Here is a 19957-nt window from a genome sequence, read left to right as displayed (position 1 = left end):
GTGACTGTTGGGGATTTTTTTTTATTATCGTACAAATTGGGCCGAAGGGTCTCAGATTTTCATGAAACTTTTTCCACAGGCAGGGCTCATGGATAAATGAATAAAAAAAAATTGAGAAAAATTCAGGGTCGCCTATTTTTCCGGAAAACTCAGGTGGAAATTTTTTGTTTTCCCTTAACACTACTTACTTTGAAAAATCATAACTCAAGAACGAAGCATCGTAGAAACAAAGTTTTTATATAAAAATTCAAGAAAATTTTCTCAAAAATCCAAAAAAAAATATGAACTGGAAAAAGTTTTCCACAAAATTTTCCACCGTTGGGAAAATTCGTAAAGAAAAGCCGGAAAAAACTATGCCCGAACTCGTGGAAAATTTTCAAAAAAATATTTTCGAGAAGGTAATTTTATAAGCTTTAATCACTGAAATTTTTGGAATGCACTTTTTTTTCGTTTTTGAGTTATGGCCAATTTTGTGAAAAATGTCCAGATGTGCCATATAAGACTTTTCTTTGAAAAATCATAACTCAAGAACGAAACATTGTAGAAACAAAGTTTTTATATGAAAATTTAAGCAAATTTTCTCAGAAATCCAAAAAAAATATGAACTTGAAAAAATTTTCCACAAAATTTTCCACCGTTAGGGAAGTTCATACAGAAAAGCTGGAAAATCTATGCCCGAACTCGCGGAAAATTTTTATTAAAATATTTTTGAGAAGGAAACTTTATAAACTTCAATTCTAGTAACTTTAAGGATGTACTTTTTTTTGTTCCTGAGTTATGGTCAATTTTGTGAAAAATGACCATATTAGCCTTTTCTTTGAAAACCCATATTTCAATCGAAGCATCAGAAAAACAAGGTTTTTTTTATCAAAGCAATTGCAAATTTTTTAAAAGATCTGAAAGAAACGATATGGGATGGGTTTTAATGAAGTATAAGTCGGATTGGATTATATTTTTCATAAATCATTACACCGTTAAGCAAATCTGAAAAAACTGCTCTTGTATTTTTTGTACATTATTTATAGAACCAACTGACTCACCCGAGGAAGGAGTTTCCTTTGGCGACGCCAACGAAGATAGTGGTGAAACTTGTTCCTCAAACGCCATTGCTTCTGGAAGATCTGTTATGAGAGCCTTCTGGTCACCGGTAATGGAGCACTTCACGCAAATTTTCATCATTTCCGTAATCCACCGAACTCCATTCGAATGAAGCTTACTGATGAGGCCTTGGCTGATCGATCGTAGATTTGTCCTTACTGATTTGTGGCCGTCCAGTCCGAAGGGGTTACATTTATGCTTAATTGTATTCGTAATATTGAACTTTGTCCATTTCAACAGCTTCGGGAAAACTTTTTTCACTTTCCAAAAATTAATAACGAGGAATATACAGCTGATAGACAAAACTTGCACTTTCTCACTGCTCTTTGTTAGTTTTTGGTAAACTTATGATTCTCAAGCCATTTCAACGCTTTAAATTTGAATTGGTAAACACCTATTTGTCATATTGTCTACCCATTTATTTAACTGTCAATTTTGTAGTTATCTAACAGGAAAAAATTGCCTACATTCTGATTGAAGAAAACTTTGTTTCTATGTAGTTTCGTTCTGAAAAAATTTGTTTATGATTTTAAAAATTTGTTAATATATGGTTCAAACAGCTCATCCTAGCAATATTTGATCATATTTTAGGAACGAAAAATGAGCGTATTGAAAAATATTGCAGGATTGGATATTATTGGTCGCTCTTTTCAAATATACTTTGTTTGAAAGCTGGAATAGCTAATCGGGTTTTCATTATTTGTTTTCATAAACAGTGAAAATGTCCTGGGAAACTGATTCCATTTCAAAAATTTCATATTTTTGAGATTATTTGAATCCGGTTCGACAAGTCATCATGAGTCTTGAGTCATGATTTTTAAACGAAATGGCATGTATGGCAAATCTTTGCATTTTTTACAAAATTGACCATAGATCAGGAACTAAAGAAAAGTATATCCTAAAAGTTACCAGAATTGAAGTTTATAAAGTTTTTTTTCTTAAAAATATTTATTAAAAAATTTCCGCGAGTTCGGGCATAGATTTTTCAGCTTTTCTTTATGAATTTCTCCAACGGTGGAAAAATTTTTCCAGTTCATTTTTTTTTTGGTTTCTGAGAAAATTTGCTTAAATTTTCATATAAAAACTGTGTTTCTACAATGTTTCGTTCTTGAGTTATGATTTTTCAAAGAAAAGTCTTATATGGCACATCTGGACATTTTTCACAAAATTGGCCATAACTCAAAAACGAAAAAAAGTGCATTCCAAAAATTTCAGTGATTAAAGCTTATAAAAATACCTCCTCGAAAATATTTTTTTGAAAATTTTCCACGAGTTCGGGTATAGTTTTTCAGGCTTTTTTTTACGAATTTTCCCAACGGTGGAAAATTTTGTGGAAAACTTTTTCCAGTTCATATTTTTTTTGATTTTTGAGGAAATTTGCTTAAATTTTCATATAAAAACTTTGTTTCTTCAATGTTTCGTTCTTGAGTTATGATTTTTCAAAGAAAAGTCTTATATGGCACATCTGGACATTTTTCACAAAATTGGCCATAACTCAAAAACGAAAAAAAAGTGCATTCCAAATATTTCAGTGATTAAAGCTTATAAAATTACCTTCTCGAAAATATTTTTTTGAAAATTTTCCACGAGTTCGGGCATAGTTTTTCCGGCTTTTCTTTACGAATTTTCCCAACGGTGGTAAATTTTGTGGAAAACTTTTTCCAGTTCATATTTTTTTTTGGATTTTTGAGAAAATTTGCTTGAATTTTTATATAAAAACTATGTTTCTACGATCCTTCGTTCTTGAGTTATGATTTTTCAAAGTAAGTAGTGTCAAGGGAAAACAAAAAATTTCCACCTGAGTTTTCCGGAAAAATAGGCGACCCTGAATTTTTCTCATTTTTTTTTTATTCATATATCCATGAGCCCTGCCTGTGGAAAAAGTTTCATGAAAATCTGAGGCCTTTCGGCCCAAACCCGTACGGTAATAAATAAAAATCCCCTGTTGTCCAACTTAAAGTGTCCCATTTCCATATGGGAACTGAATTACCAAACAGATCAGTGCAGGAGGAGTAAAAATGCCCTGGAACAGCGGGGGTGACCCTGCAGGGGATGCAGGGCCCCGTTTACCAGAATACATGGACCGCAGAAATGAATTCGGACGACTTTTTGTTCTGCAGAAGACTGGAAAAGAAGTGAGTGATGGAAAGTTTCTTCCATTACCCGAAGACCATTGGTTGATCGGAACATCAATCGAGCAGGCGGTAGGCCAGATCGAATCAGCATATACCGAGGACCAGGGATCTCGCTACGTTTTACAAGTGCGTAATCCTACTCAAGTAGAAAAGTTGTTGCCACTGACGAGTCTGATGGATGGAACAAAAATATCGATCCGATACCACCCGTTGCTGAACCGTTGGAAATGTGTGGTCTCAACATTCGACTTGTTAAAGTACGAAAAATCAGTATTGAAGGAGAAGCTCGAAGCCCAAGGTGTGAAAGAGGTCAAACGGATAACTAGGAAACAAGACGGAAACATTGTCAATACTCCAGCAATAATATTGACGTTCGGCACAACTACATATCCCGCGCACGTGAAAGTAGAACTACTTTGTTTTCCTACGCGCCCTTTTTACCCAAATCCGACACAGTGCTACGGATGCTACCAGTACGGCCACGTAGGCAGACGGTGCCCAGGGCCCAAGAGATGCAACAACTGTAGTGACGAGCACGACACATTGGAAGGAACAGAGTGTGTTAAGCCTGCGTATTGCTGCAACTGCAAGGGAGAGCATCGACCTAGCAGCAGAAAGTGTCCAGTATATCGAAAGGAATGCGACGTGATTCGTCTGAAGGTCAGTCACAACTTAAGTTATGCTGAAGCTAGAAAAAGATTAGAAAATGATTCAGGTAGCTACGCAAAAGTAACAGCACAATCTCGCATCGATAATACCAAATTGGAGGCGCTGAAGGAATCGGATAGGAAAAGGACGAAGAAATTGCCAAATTAGTAGAGTGCCTGAAACAAAAAAGCCTCGAAGTAGACCAACCAACAGCCAAACTTACCAAAATGGAATCGTATGTCTCAAGTGCTATCTCTCAACAGACGAAGCCACAAACGGTTGCCCGGCAACAAAACACTGCTCCAAAGCAGGAAAATGTACCCAACTGCTCCGCAATCAATAACAGCCAATCGAATAAACGGAAAAATAATAAAAAAGCTGCATTACTTGCTCTAACAAATGATAAACGAAATCCCAATGAAATGAGCCCGCCTCCGAAAAGGACGATTCCCAGTTTCACACCAATAAGAACCGATGATGAAAACAACACGATGACGATGCAAGAGGAAACGGTTGAGATATTGGATGATGAAGTCGTTGAATCTAGTCAACTTTTCATCCAACGTATTTATGGATATCAACACAACCAACAATCTTAACGAAAGTAGTCCAACCTTCATCACCGAAACCTACCAAGACATCTCGACCAGCAATGACATCGACCGCTACAGGTTTGGTGGCGGCGAAAGTGCAGTACTTCCACCACTCCAGAAGGAGGGAGCGCAACTGGGTGGAGGATTTGTTCGGGACGCCATACCCCAACCCGTAGACAATGAATCCCCCAGTGCGGCCTGTCAAATCCGACCCAACACCAATTACTATGACTGTCCCGAAAATTTTATCAACATCGAGCGTAAGACAAGCACCAGTTTCCTGAACCCCGTTCCTAGATCATTCATCCTGCAACCACCAATCATCCGCAACAGCGATTCCATGGGTTTGTACAACCCTAGGCCTTACCCCACACTGAAACTGATCGAGATTGTTCCAGTTAATCCGGTAGCTGTAGGTGTGGGGGGCCTGTACCCCAAGGCAAGTACAACACACAACATACGTAGAACTAGTGACGCAGTTTTGCCAAAATTTTCAGCGACGCGATGCGATAGATGGATAGGAAACGGCAGCGATCTCCGCCGTCCTAAAAGTCACAAAAAGCAACCAGCATCACCTCAACCAGAATTATTCTCCACATCTCCAGCTCCAGTATCGCCCTGTCTCCATCACAATAGCCAGATAGATGACTCATCGTCGATTGGAAGTGGGAATAACAATAACCAACGCACTATTCATCACTCCAGCGACCCGCCTTATGTCCCTAATAGTGACATGCATACTCAAAACCCAACGATTCTCTCCACAGGGCAAAGGAACAACCTCAACAGTAATCGATGTGCTGCAATCCAATGGAATGTGAACGGTCTCCAAGAACGCTACGCAAAGTTACAGCTTATTGTCTCGAAATACTTGCCCACCGTGATAGCAGTACAAGAAACTCGCCTTTCGCGCTTAGATTTAATGAAAATTTTCCACCATGCCGAATACGTATGGTCAATCCGACCAGGGCCAAATTCAAACTCTCAAAACGGCATAGGTTTAGCCATACATAAGTCGTCATCTTGCAAGTTCTTGAAGCTAAACACGCCTCTTCAGGTAGTTGCTGCCCAAGTCAACCATCCGATTAGCGTAACGTACGTATCTGTGTATATTCAGTGCCACACCTGTCCGCGAGAGCTGGCAGAGGAATTAGACGCCTTGATCAATCAATTGCCTCGTCCTTTCATGCTTCTTGGCGATTTAGCAACAACAAGTGTGACGCAAAGGGGAAGGTAATTGAAGATTTCGTCACCGAACATAATCTTGTGATACTAAATAATGGAGAGCACACCAGACTAGATCCAAGAACCGGAACAACCTCAGCGATTGATCTCACAATTATATCTCATGATCTTGCATCTAAGCTTCTTTGGAAAGCAGAACCAGATACTCATACTAGTGACCATTTTCCAATTGTGATTAGTTTGCCTCTCGAAAATCCGAAATTTCACCGACGTAGACGATGGATGCACGATCAAGCTAACTGGGACGATTTTGAGGCTATACTACTAGAGCGCATTCCTAGAGAACATGATCCATCTATAGAACAGCTTAGTGAACAAATCATCTATGCAGCCGAGAATACCATTCCAAGAACATCGGGTAAGACTGGAAACAAAAGAATGCCATGGTGGAACAGTGATGTGCATTAAGCTATCAAAAATAGGCGGAAAAAGTTGCGAAATCTTAAGCGAATTGCCGACGATGACCCACGTAGAGAACAAGCATTGAAAGTATTTCAACACGCCCGCAACGAGTCAAGACATATCGTCCGTATCGCAAAGAAAACATCCTGGGATGATTTTGTATCTAGCTTCAACTCTCAAACCCGTCCAGTGAACTGTGGAGGAAACGCATTCAGTGGGAAACGTTACCAGCCAAATCAAGTGTTAGTTGTTAACGGTTCTGCCATCGAAGAACCGTCACTAATAGCAGAGCATCTAGCAGACCATTTCGAAAACATATCAGCAGCAACGATGTCAAATGAAACAATTGGACCTATAGATGAAATCTCATTCCATGATGGAACAAGCGACACTTTGAATCAAGATTTCACAATCGAAGAACTTTTCTGGGCATTAGACAAAGGAGGCAACACTTCTGTAGGTCCCGATAATATAAGCTACGCTATGCTACGCCATCTACCGTATCGGATAAAGCTCACGCTACTGGAAGGATTTAAGGTGATTATAAAACGAAGCCAAACTTCGAATTTTCAAGTGCACAAGACGAGAGTATCTGACAACAGTTCGCGTTGAAAACCAATCAAATTGCTTGCTTGCTGCTGCTGACCAATGGGTTAATTTTTCAACGCCGAGCGCTGTTTGGTTCTCAAGTCTTGTGCTCTTGAAAATTTGAGTTGTGGCTTCGTTTGATAATCACCTTAACCGGATCTGGAGCACTGGAACTATACCACTATCCTGGAAAGAAGGACTCATCGTACCCTTGCCGAAACCTGGAAAAGATCCAAAACAGATTGGAAATCAGCGTCCAATAACACTCTTGAGCTGTTTAAGCAAAACCATGGAGCGAATGGTAAAGTATATAGGAGACAATCGGCTATTGAATAACAACCAATTCGCGTTTCGCAGTGGCCGAGGAGTAGATACATACCTAGCTACATTCGAACGAGAAATCCATCCACCCTTCGACGGCGGTGAACACAGCGAGATTCTCACTATAGATCCTGAGAAGGCATACGATAGGGCCAACAGAGGAAAAATTGTGTCGAAGCTAGTCAACTGGGGCATTAGAGGCAAAACTTTACTGTTTGTTAAGAACTTCCTTACAGAGCGAAATTTCCGCGTCATTGTTGGAGATTCGCTTTCCACGCTTAAGACACAGAAGACTGGAGTACCTCAGGGGTCAATTCTAACAGTAACCTTGTTTATGACTCTTATGGAATCAGTTTTTGAACACATACCAAGAGGAGTTAAAATTTACGTCTATGCTGACGACGTTCTTATTCTTGCATTCGATAAGGATGCAAAAAAGAAACTTCAAAAAACCGCAACAATGCTAGGAATTTGGGCCAACACAACCCAAATGACTTTTTCTCCAGAAAAATCCAGTTACATGCATATATGTCGGAAACGAAAACACCCTGAATTACCTGCAATAAAGATAAATCAACAAGAAATCCCAGAATTGCAATGCACGCGAATCCCGGGAGTGCAGGTTGACAAGCGTCTTAATTATAAAAGGCACACTGCGGAAATTAGAAAATCTACGCAAAATATTGTAAACTTTATGAAGACGGTTGGCAATCGAATGAATGGTGGGACAAGAGAAATACTACTGCGAATAACTAAAGCTGTTCTACTCCCAAAAATGTTATTTGGAATGAGTCTCACAAGTTCTGGTAGCTGCACCAACCTTAAAAGTCTTCAACTTCTGTACAACGCTGCCATCCGCAACGCATCAGGAGTTTTCCGCTCTAGTCCAATAGAGTCTATTATGGTAGAATCTGGACAACTGCCGTTCAATCATGTGATCGTTAACACAATGATAAGTAAAGCAATTCGACTTTTGGAAAAGGCTAACATCTTATTCCAGAACCGTACTTCAGTCACACAAGAAAATGGAGATAACTTCCCATCAACTCAGAGAGCAATGGCTATGTTCAGAAACCTAACTGGAAAATCACCACCCTCTTTAGCATACCAGACGCGACTGAGAAACAGATCTTGGAACGAACCAAAAATAACAATAGACTGGTCAATCAAAAAAGAGTTCAAAGTGGGAGATCCGCCCGTTAAAGCAAGGCAATTGTTTTCAAATCTACTTCACACCAAATATGTTTTGTTTGAACACATTTTTAAGGATTAATGCTGACTCCGTAGGATTAGGTATCTACAGTGAAGCCACATCCATTAGCAAGAAACTTCCGCAGGAGTGCTCAATTTTTTCAGCTGAAGCAATGGCCATTCTATTTGCTCTGCGTAATGTAGTTGTTAACACAACTCCTTGCGTAATTTTCAGCGACTCTGCTAGCGTACTACAAGCAATATAAAAAGGGCACTCCAACCATGCCTGGATACAGGACATCGAAGAAAAACTAAAAGATAAATCTGTAACCCTATGATGGATTCCGGGTCATGTGGGCATTGTTGGTAACGAGCTAGCAGACCGTTTAGCCAAAGGAATGACCAATACTGAGGAGTTATCCTGTAACGTTCCCGGTAATGATGCAGTGCGTTGCTACAAACAAATATTAAGAGACCAATGGGAAAATCAATGGCGAAATAGTTCCGCATTCCTGGGAATTGTGAAGCCAACTACATCAGCCTGGCCTGATCGATACTCACCAACAGAAAGAAGGGCACTTAGTCGGCTCCGAATAGGACATACCCGCATTACACATGAACATCTTTTTAGCAGAAGTAGCAATATGTGTGAAACTTGTGGTGGACAGTTAACTGTTTCACATATACTCATAGATTGTAGAGCATATGAAAATCAGAGAAAAGATTGTGAATTAGCAAATACAATAGGGGAAATTTTAAGCTACAATGAACAAGAAGAGAAGAAACTACTGAAATTTATTAAAAATACGGAACTAAATAAGAAAATTTAAAATTATACACCATAAAGTCTAAGAATAAATGAAGTTTCCTTTTGTTGGGCGAATGACCATAATGGTGTAATCGTATTGGCTTTATGTCTTCATTGGCACAGAGCCTGCTTCTCAGCTGAGTGTTCTTACGAGCACTTCCACAGCTATTAACTGAGAGCTTTCTTTGCCAAAGTTGTCATTTTATACGGTCATACTCTATGCCCAGGAAAGTCAAGGAAATTTCCATTACGGAAAGATCCTGGACAGACCGGGAATCGAACTCAGAAACCTTTTGCATTGCTTTGGTTCGTAGCCGAGGACACTAACCTTTCGGCTAAGGAAGGCCGCTTGTTATATAAAAATCTAATGTAAATTATTCTGGAGAACCACAAATACTTGTCCATACAGACTCAAACTGTGCATCGCTTTATAACTTCTTACTTTTTATCAAACAGTGACTTCTTGTTAGCATTTCTAGACGAGGACACACTTTCGCAGTTTTTCTCACCCCCGGATTCCATCAAACGTCAACCGTTCGGACAAAGAATCCCACGGTCGATGTAATCTTTCCGGCTTTTTGTCAGCTTAGCAGATCTCGAGATTAGTAAACTTTTTACAGCCCACTCCTGCCGTCGGAAAAAGTAATGCGCAATTCATCTCAGAACTTGCCTGCTCTTATCGCCATCAGCACAATGTAGATGCGATAGTGACGACAGTCGCCGGAGTAGTCGGACGGCCATCTCATATTTTATGACCCCCTAAAAGCCCCTTTGCGTTTGACAGACATTGAAAGTGCGGACCGAAAGCGATGAGCACACTTCATCCAGATAGAAGACAAATTGGGCACTAGGGCCTCGGAATTCCCCAACGGATTAACACCCCTTGTGTCGCCACTCACCGTCAACTAACTATCCGTCCGATCCAGAAAAGGCTCCAACAACAGAGAATGGGTACAATGCCGGAATGTTCAAATGTGCGGTGAATTATTCAGTGGAAAAGTGTTCCTCTTTGTCATCCTCTGCTGTTGGCGTGGTTGGTCATCATCGTTTCTGCTGAGTGACATCCTCCACTCTTTGCCTCCTTTTCCTGATGGTGAGTACCACGATGATGCTGGTGATGATGATGAAAGTTTGCGATTTGCTCCCACCAGCCAAATGGCATCAATCTTGGCAAGTTGTCATCTCCTCTGTTTGTCGTTGAAGGAGGAATTATGATTGACGAGCAGCAGGGTGCAAGTAGTTTTTCGATCCACGACCTTACGGGAGGATGTGGATCTTTTTGCGAGTTTTGAATGGTGGGGGTCATCGCACAGTATAATGGAATTCCATTGTGTGAGAAAGATGATAGGGATGTCCGAATGAGTGATAGATTTTTGCGTTTAACTTTTTGTGAATCCATTTGTCTCAAATATCTACCTCTAGGAGCACTGTTTCTAAACAAAAACTGTAAACGCAAAAATTTTGTTTTATTTCACAAAATAAGGCATCCCTAGGAGAAAGGATATGGGAGAACATTTTCTGCAAGAATACACTAATCTTCACTTCGATGAATGGTTGTCATACTAGGGTTGAAATGATTAATTGAAATTTCCTACCCTGGCTTGAGCATCTCAGTTGCCAAGACGATTGAAACCAAATGATGAAATGAATACTTTTAAATAATCAAGCTAAAACGCCTTTTGGCTACCAACTGAGAAGACAGAAGCGAAATTCAATTGCTTTTTTCTAATAGAAGATACAAATAAACCAGAACTGACTTCTCGGAGCATAGAGCATCATCGTACCTGCCACAGAAAAAAGACTTGAAAAAAGACAAAAAAAGAAGAAGACGAAGAAAGTTCTTCAATACTGCACTGCACTGTGACGTCACGAATCAATTTTGACAGGTACTGGTCCTGTTGTTTACAGTTTGGACTTAGTACTTTTTTCGAATCATTCTTAATTTCGTGAAAGTTTGCTGCGAGGAGAGTTCAAATCCACTGCCGATACCCACGGATCGTATTATTCTATCTTCCTACCGTGGAAAATCGTCACCATCAGCATGCTGATGATAGAAATGCGAAGATGAAAAAATGATGGAAAAAACGACTAAGTCCGAAACGTAAACAACAGGACCAGCAGCTGTCAAATAAGTGAGGTTAGGCTCGTCATATGCAGCGCTCTATAAAACTTGATGAATCTCACATGGGGGCTCAACCGGGATCTTCCTCATGTTTCGAGTCGATTTGAGTGTGAAATTTGTGGTGAATGCTTAATTTGCAATTTTCTGCAAATGGCATACGAAAATCTTCGCTAAGATCGAGAGCGATCATAGCGTCAGATGCCGTGTGCGATGTCTGAGATAGAGACAAGTCTTCTCACCAAAGAGAACGTGGTTTCTGTGAGATTGGAGAATAGTTTCTATAGTGCTGTGTGAGGAAGAGTGTATTTCTGTGTTGGTTAAGCGGGGAAATATATCTTGCATCAAGAGTGAAAAGACGAGTCATTATGTTTGTGCGCAAAGTGCTAACGAGGCTGACAAGCCCACAGCTCTACGAGTTTTGTTCTGCGAGAAATTTGCCAACATCCGGCAAAAAAGAGAAATTGATCCGGCGCTCGTTGAGTTTCAGCGAAAACAGCCAAGAGGAAACAGTTCTCCATACTTGTAAAAGAATCATTACATCAAGTCCGAAGGCCGACGAAAAGTAATCGGAGTCGAACTGTTTTCTTGTGAGCGCATCGTCAGAGATGTCCATGACTGACTGGACGAATTCGAGGAAACAAGTGAAAATTTTGGCTGGAGTAATGCGCACAAACAGCTTTTTGCAATAAATACAAAAAACTGCTTATTGATTTCTCACTTTTGCTCTAACTTTACTGGGGCCTTCACTGCACGACGACACTAATCGCACCGCCACGAAACCCAAAAGTTTTGTTTGACCAACGGTGTTACGTTTGCACCCCTGTGAGATTTTGTTCGAATCCTAAATGAAGTTTGATTTTTTCTTAAAGCTGTCATATTTTGTTTCCACATGGTAGCTTTTCGGTTTCTAGGCACAACCTAGGACAGGACGTGACAGCTCAACTAACACTGCTCAGTTGTTTTTCAGTCGATAACCTTGACGATACAAAAGCCAGTGCTACCAGTATTATTTTTTAGCAAATCTTGTGAACAAATTAAATTATCAAGGCTCATAATTTAAATAAATTATCTCATTATGCGTGGTAGCGATGAATAAATTATGGGTAAAATTATGAAAAAAATCCACGTGCTCGGCTGGGATTCGAACCCAGGACTCTTGTATGCTAGACGAGCGCTTTACCAACTAAGCTACCGAGCCACTTGGTAACCCAAGAACTTTAATTTAATAACCATGCGGATTGGATCACCGAAAAAGCTTAATGTATGTGTTACTACTCATAATTTAATTGTTTCTTGCACGCTTCATACATTTAATGCAATAGAGGTAGTCCTTTATTAAACTCGGGTTTAAATTAAAAACTGACGATATTTTTATAGAAACTTGACACAACTTTCAATATATTTCTCTCAATTAGGTATGTTTTATTTATTTTTATAAGAGCACATGCGGTAAACTTAAAATCTTTTATAAATAGATTTCAAATAAGAAGATTTCATGTAAAAAATTTCAAATTTTTGATGAACACTTTACTGTAAGATCTAGCAACACGGCCGGGCAAGCAACAAAGTGCCCTGTTGCAATCCAACTCAATGAACTGAAAGTAGGCCTTTGCCTAAACGACCAATGAGAAGTGGTCTTTTTTTACAGTCAATTGGTTTCGTTTTTGTACTGTTCTGTCACGCCTTGTCTTGGGGCACAACGGATGACAAAATGACAGTTCACAATTTGGGTGGTTTCGGTTTATTGTGCACAGTTTTTTGACACTACTACAAAGAAGGCCATGGTGTGAAGATCAGGTGAGTGAGAAATCAGTGAGTGACAAATCTTAAAATAAAATAGTCTTGACACGCCTTAAAACCCCATTTGAAATTACTTTTGAATCCCAACCGGTGTTCTGTTCGAATCCCGATCGAGATTCAGTATAAATCCCAAACAGAATCTTTGTTTGAGTATCAAACGTGATTCTGTTAGAATCCCAACCGAAACAGCGTTCGACTCCCAACAAGAATTCCTCTTGAATCCCATCCAAGATTTTGCTTGAATCTCATAAGGATTCGGTTCTAATCCCAAACAAGATTCCCAAATAATATTATTCTACAAGCATTGTGTTCAAATCTGACCAGGATTTGAAAAAATAAAATTCCGACACCATTCTGATCGAATCGAATTTCAAAAGGATTGTGCTTGAATTGAATTCCTAGATTAGTATGTGATTAGAGTTTCCAATTTTCCCGGGATTTGATATCTCAGGAATCGAAAAATAAAATTACCATTTCCCGGGAATTCCCGGGATCCCGTGAAACTCTCAAAAACGTGAAAATAAAGCAAATTGGATGGAATTTTCGCTAGACTTCAAAACAAGACAGTTTATATCATCAAGCAAAAGTCCATGTGAAGCTTGTTCTCGACATCGTATGAAGGTTGGATAATATTTTTCAACATTGAATCAATCCTTCCGTGCACTAGAACAGAAAAATTACAAGAATTTTTTATGTTAAAAATTGTGACTGTTTTTATCCATAAAAAAATCTTTAAGTCTGCTCAATAGGGTCCTAAAGCCCTGTCCCAATTTTAGTGCCAAACGCTTAAGTTTAGACCAAAAACACATGTTTACTCAATTTTCTAATGTTTTCCGTTGGTTTAAGCCCAAAAAACATTTGTTTAGATTTTGTCACATCCTTTGGCTTAAACTCAAATTTTGGGTGTATTTTGTTTTCCGTGTCCCTTACGAAATGTCAGATAGGAACAACCCCAGTGGTCGAACTAAAACCCCTGTGGTGTTTTTGTCGACTAAGCGAACGTCAAACATGATCAAAAGTGTCAAGGTTCATTTATGGACCAAATTTTTAAATTAAAGTTTAAACATGATATAGCCATTATTTGAGCAGGAAAAATTGCTAAAGTAGTTACAGTAACATGTTTTTTTGTGTTATTAAATAAAAACAAGATTTCATTAAAAATTTTAGGACCCAATTAATGGAAAAGATCCCTCGAAAAATTCTATATTTCGTAAAGCATATAATCTTTTTTGGAGAAACATATCGTCCAAAACGATATCTATTCTATCAATCAGTGCTGTTAAATGCTGAAATTATGAAAAATTCAAATACTTATAGCGTACTTCCGTACGGAATAAAGCTTCAGCAAATATTGCCAACCGACCGGAGTTCACAAATGGTCACCGGAAGAAACATTTTCCGGTTTATTTTCTCACGGGGAAGGAAGATATTCGTAATAATCAATTGTTTAAGTCACGTGATATTCATGACATTTAACAGCACTGCTATCATTAACTATTTGACTACAGAAAAAAAAACAAAAAATCTCGCATAATATGAGATTACGCCCCAAAAGCCAGTATGTAGCTCCTTGTTTGTAAGCAAATGAATGGACCAGGATCATAAGGATCACCACTGGGAGATAGAGGATGATCTTCTCTTCATCGTAACATTATTGAGTATCGTGTAGATCCACTCGTTTGCACGGTAACAACAAGCTACACACTTGGCTACTAATGGCTTTTAGGGCGAGATCACAAGTTATTTGAGAAATCAACATCGAAATATAACTACAAATCTAGTGAGTGACAAGGAAATTGCGCAATGGTTTTAATTTAAATAGATTGTCAACCCTTTTTTTGCAAGATATACGGAAATCCCGAGAAATAGGGAATCCCGGGAAACAGAAAATCATTTTCCGGGAAATCTCATCCGTAAGGATTCACATCAAATCGATTTCCAACTGGATTCTGATTGTACCCAGGTCTGACACAATTTTGATCACATATAGGAATACAAGAAAGCATTCTGTACGGATCGAACCCTGAAGGATTCTGATCAAATTTCTCGTCTGAAAACTTTCCGAATAGAATATCGACAGAATTCCAATCCAATCGTATTCCGACATTATTGTGGTTGAATCGAATGTTAGAATCAAATCCCAACCGAATTCTGTTTAAAGAGATTTTACACAGATATTGTGACCAAATCTCGATGAGATTTAGTTGATATCCAAAATGTATCATTGTTGGCATGATTCATGAAAATTCTGATCTTTTACCAAATCCCAGCAGAATTCTAGGTCGTACGTTGAGAGAATACTCGAATACCCGAGTTCTTGCAGAGGTATAGATTAAAGTATTGCACCTTTCCATTCTGCCCTAATTGGTTATCTTTTGACAGATATGGGTATACTGACTACCACTTGCAGTCTTCTTCATTTTTTTAATTTTTTTCTTTAGCTTTAGTTTGAATTGTTGAATGCTTATGGCATATATCTTGTTTTGCCATCACCAAAGAGAAAAGGCACTAGAGAGCTAAATTTCCTCTACTTTTAGATTATTTTCACATAAAATATTTACAGTCAGGTCTCCTATTAAACGCTGTCACCCACTATACGCCCACTGCAATTTCTCAGCCCTCGTTCATCAGATTTAGGTGAAATTTAGTAGACGATAAGTTCAAACTATGTGTCATCTACGAACATAAAATCTCGCTCAACACCCACTTTTCCACGTCTCTCCCAGCGAATATAGTCTATCAGCTTGCAAAAACTGCAAGACGTCTATCTCGATAATTATTATCAATTTAGTAGCGCCTTTTGGCAGTGACAATCCTATTTCGAAGAAAATAACGACTTGCTCGTTTTGCTTCATCTTTTTTCACGCGTAACGACAGAACAAACAAACAAGACAAACCGTTTCTCCATTGACTGAGCCGTCACTCGATTTTCATACTCTAGTTGGCCCTAATGCCTAGTCCCCGGTAATTACGTGTCATCTCCAGATTATGGCGAATTTATCGCGTCTTCTCGGAGTCTTTTTTGGGGGATCTGTCTTCGATTTCTAGCCCCGTGGCGACACACGTGTTGCCTTGGCATCGAAGCCGACGAGTTCTTTCTTTCCTCTTCACTAAGGATGGTCCACCCACGCTAATTCGTCGGCCGGAGTCGATGATGGTTGTTTGTTCTTTTGGCTGCCGGGTGTTTCCAAACACCACTCGTTTCCCGGAAAATGGCAAGGTAGGCAGTCGAACCTAAGACCGTGTCGTTTGTTCTCTTTTTTCCCAGCGATAATGGCGCACAGTGGGACGAAAGTAAAAATAGACGGTCGAAAACTGGTCAGCCTCATGGAGCTGGTAATAGAGATAGTCGGGTTTCACATTTTACAAATCCGAACCCGATTCGAAACCCGAAAAAAATTGTGAAAAAAAACCTGGATAAAATCCGAATTTGAAAAATTTGGACCAAATAAATTTCCACACGAAATGTTTTTTTTTGGCACGGTGCCCTTAGAATGAAGAATAAGCTGCATATTGGGCTAAAATGCCTCCAAGGGGTTTTGACCATCTGTAATTAATTTCGTCCCACAGTGGAGGCGGCGCCATGCTTTCGACAGATTTTCAATTATTCCATCATTTGTTGTCGCCCAGGACGACAACCACGTTTGAACCGTCAGTATCGGAGTTTTGCTGGCTTATAATGGCCTAGCAATGTAGATTGGTGATTAGCTATCGGATTTGAAGCGGAAAAAATGCTTTGTGCGGTTAACTTCGGTTCGATCGTTAAAAAAAGAGAGATGTTCATTGCGTGAATCGTAATAATTTTAACGAAGATTTGACCAATGCTTGCAAGTTTGCTCGGCTCAAATTTAAAAGAATACCATAACTTTCTCCATAATAGAAGACTGAAGCTTTTTCTTCATTTTCCACATATTAACGCACAAAGTTATTGTTGTAGAAATTTGTACCGAACAGCAGCCATCTCGTCATTCTCATTCTACTTATTCTTACGCGTGACATTACGTCCGAAACAGACTACAGATCATCTTTCAGCTAACTTCTACGTTTTCACTAAAAATTTCCTGGACGAACCGAAATTCGAACCCAGCTATTCGCTAATCTGAGGAACATCGTCGACAATTCTTGGAGTCGTCTTCTCATCACGCCATTGAGATTATCGTTACAATGGCTCCGGGAAATGTAGTCATTAGTCCCAATTGACTCATAAGCATTATCTTCGTTTCCCTCTACGCCGCTTGTGCGTTTCCCGCAATTTTTGCCAACTACGAACTTGCCAATGGCTGTGGAATAATACGGCCTAATTGCATCAAACTAAAAATAACGAGCCCTGGAAATGTTGTGACTTACAAGAAGCTGGGCTATTACCGACAGCTGGTTTTGGGACCATTATTCTAGGGAAGGTATATTTTTGGCGTCAGCAGATTCTACATGATGTTTGTGTAAATCGAAAGCAATCATGTTAGGCCCAGACTTGTAGGTGGCATATCTTGACAGAGACCCATTACACTTTTTTTTCACTAATAAGCGGTTTCTTCACCACCGCTTAGGCATTTAACCTTGGTTTACGGCTTAAGCAAAGGTGAAGGAATCGGCCCTAAGTAACATTTGTACGAATGGGCTTGAGGTTCATTGATTGTTACACCAATGTCGCCAAATCAGCTGCACTTACATAAGGAACCAACCAGATGACTGTTTGGGACTAACAGATACTATCAGTGTATAAGTGCTGGTGATCTTCTATTTTAAGGCAACAATGACGCCTACCATGTCAGAATGCTGACCAATGGGGGGAAGGGGGAGGAGTTGATGATGCTTTAAAGGCTCCCCCAAATCAACGCGATTTCGTTGTTGAGTCACTGCAAGCCAATGTCATATATAACAGGTCCGACTCTTAGTATGTGTTTGCTTGTATTAGTCACGAAAAAGATGTAAACAAAACGATCAGCTGATGGTGACGACAAGGATGCGAAAAATTTTGTTAGCAGCTTTCGCAACGTGTCGTCATCTTCGGCTACTTCGTGAACTTTCGGCTCGCCGAAGTTGGCATTGCGGTAACACGTAACAATCAAAGAACACTTAGCAACGATGAACTAAACCACCACCGACCTAGCAAAAAAAAATCTGTATTTGATATCGCATTTCTTGTGGAAAATCTTACCGCGTTTGGTGTTCTCGCATTTGATACAAGCATGGGAAAATTCACTCACTCACCCGAACGCTACCGATAAAATATCAGCAAAGTATCTGCCGCCACCGAATGTTCAGTGACTGCCGAACGCTACTAACGTGAGCGCAATCCCGACGAATCGCAAACGATTGAGATAAACCGAAAATGAAAAGATATACGGAGCGGAGCCCCTATCCGCTCTTAAATGGGAAACACGAAAGAACGCATTCGCCATTCAATCACTGAATGCTTCCTGCGAAATGTACAGATTTTGCGTTCGCTGAATCATTTCGCCTTGTGTATTCCCAGTCAGTGAACGCTCTTCAGCTCTCAAACACGAATGCCACTCGTGCGGAATCGGAATGTAAAGAATCATTCGCTACAGCAATCGGATGCCTTCGGCACAAGGAGGCGGTAGTGAACCATTCAGTTGCCGCTTTTGTCTTACTTGTCGCTCGGCGAACAAGAAGAAAGCGCATTGGAAATTGAAACACTAAGCTTGCTTGGAGAAACGACAGTCTCGGTCTTGACCACTTGTGGAAGTGAGAGAGAGAAACGCAATATTCGAGTGAATGTTTCCCATGATTGATTTGATATTTGCATTTCAAACGCACACAGCAATACTAATTTGATATTCGTCCGCACCTCTAAATTGCCCATTGCACAGTGACGTCATCAGAAAATCGCTCTCTTTCCCTCTTTCGGGAAATATGAAAACAACGGTGCCGGTACCTGTCAAAGTTGACAGGTACTGGCACCATTGTTTTCAAGTTTTATTGCAGAGCAAAAGAGAGAGAATTTCGCCGTGAAATGCCTAAGGCATTAAGTTGTTTGGCATAATGGTCGTTTGGCACAATGGTCGTTTAGCATAATGAGTGACTTAGAATGAATATCGGCATTTTTTGAATCTTTTACCGAGATCAACACCAACGAGTCCATAACACAAATTATTGGTAGGTTCTCAACAAGCGTGTTGTTCGTTCAGAGATTTTCCAAGCTATAGATTAAACACGTGGTGGAAGATCTTTTCGAAATAATTTTTTTTTTTACATCCCAGAACATAGAGTATCTACGAGCTTGTTGTGCATATACATATTTGAAAATTGTGAATTGGTAAAGAAAGTTCGCAATTAATAGGTAATTAATGGAGCTCTGTCCCAGTTGGGACGTAACACTTGATGAAAAATGGTTGAGAGCTCTAATCCAAAGATCTATTATTACAGCATAATGCAAGAATAGCCGATATACGAGAGCAGATTATTTTTCGTTTAAAATGTTCAAGACTCAAACGCAAACAAATCTTCTCACAGCATAATTCAAATTAACAACACATCTTTAAAAGAAATTATTTGTGGCAAAACATTTGAACGATTCAGTAATAATTACAATTTTGAAAGTGTAGGGGGATTAGGGGCATAATGAACATACGGGGCGAAATGGACACCCTCTCAATATCTGATAATACGCATATTTCATCAAAAGTTCATTCACTGCATGAAATCTGTAATGCATTTGAAATGTTTGACGGTATAAAAGTTTATTTTTTGCTTCATTTGTTCTTCAAAATTTGACTTAAAATTTTTCTCAGTTTCAAATTGGCATATAAGCAAGACCGTGGAAGAACCTTATTTTTGAGCAAAGTAACGAACCCAGAAAGGTTCTTTTTAGCTATTATGATTGAGGGAGAGCCCTTTTGCATATCGGAATGATTGACAGTCATTGAATATATTGGAATAACTAAATTTCATGCAGGTGTTCATTTCGCCCCGATACCTTTTCACCAACCTTGTTTTCGACCCAATTTTCTATCTCGCTTTTCTGACATATGATATGATTTTT

The 19957-nt window shown here is 39.4% G+C and overlaps 1 protein-coding gene and 1 non-coding gene across 5 annotated transcripts in view; both read right to left on the bottom strand.

Annotated features, from left to right (window-relative positions):
• LOC5572262 (KH domain-containing, RNA-binding, signal transduction-associated protein 2) overlaps nt 1-19957 on the bottom strand; it is a 485459-nt gene that overhangs the window by 113355 nt on the left and 352147 nt on the right. The gene's annotated exons all lie outside the window — the stretch shown is intronic.
• On the bottom strand, nt 12278-12349 carry Trnaa-agc. The gene has a single exon. It is a non-coding gene; the product is annotated as a tRNA-Ala (tRNA).

This window comes from Aedes aegypti, chromosome 3, assembly GCF_002204515.2.
Source record: "Aedes aegypti strain LVP_AGWG chromosome 3, AaegL5.0 Primary Assembly, whole genome shotgun sequence".
Taxonomy (NCBI): Eukaryota; Metazoa; Arthropoda; class Insecta; order Diptera; family Culicidae; genus Aedes; species Aedes aegypti.
Note: the sequence above shows the minus strand (reverse complement) of the source record. Positions and strands in the feature narration are given on the sequence as shown.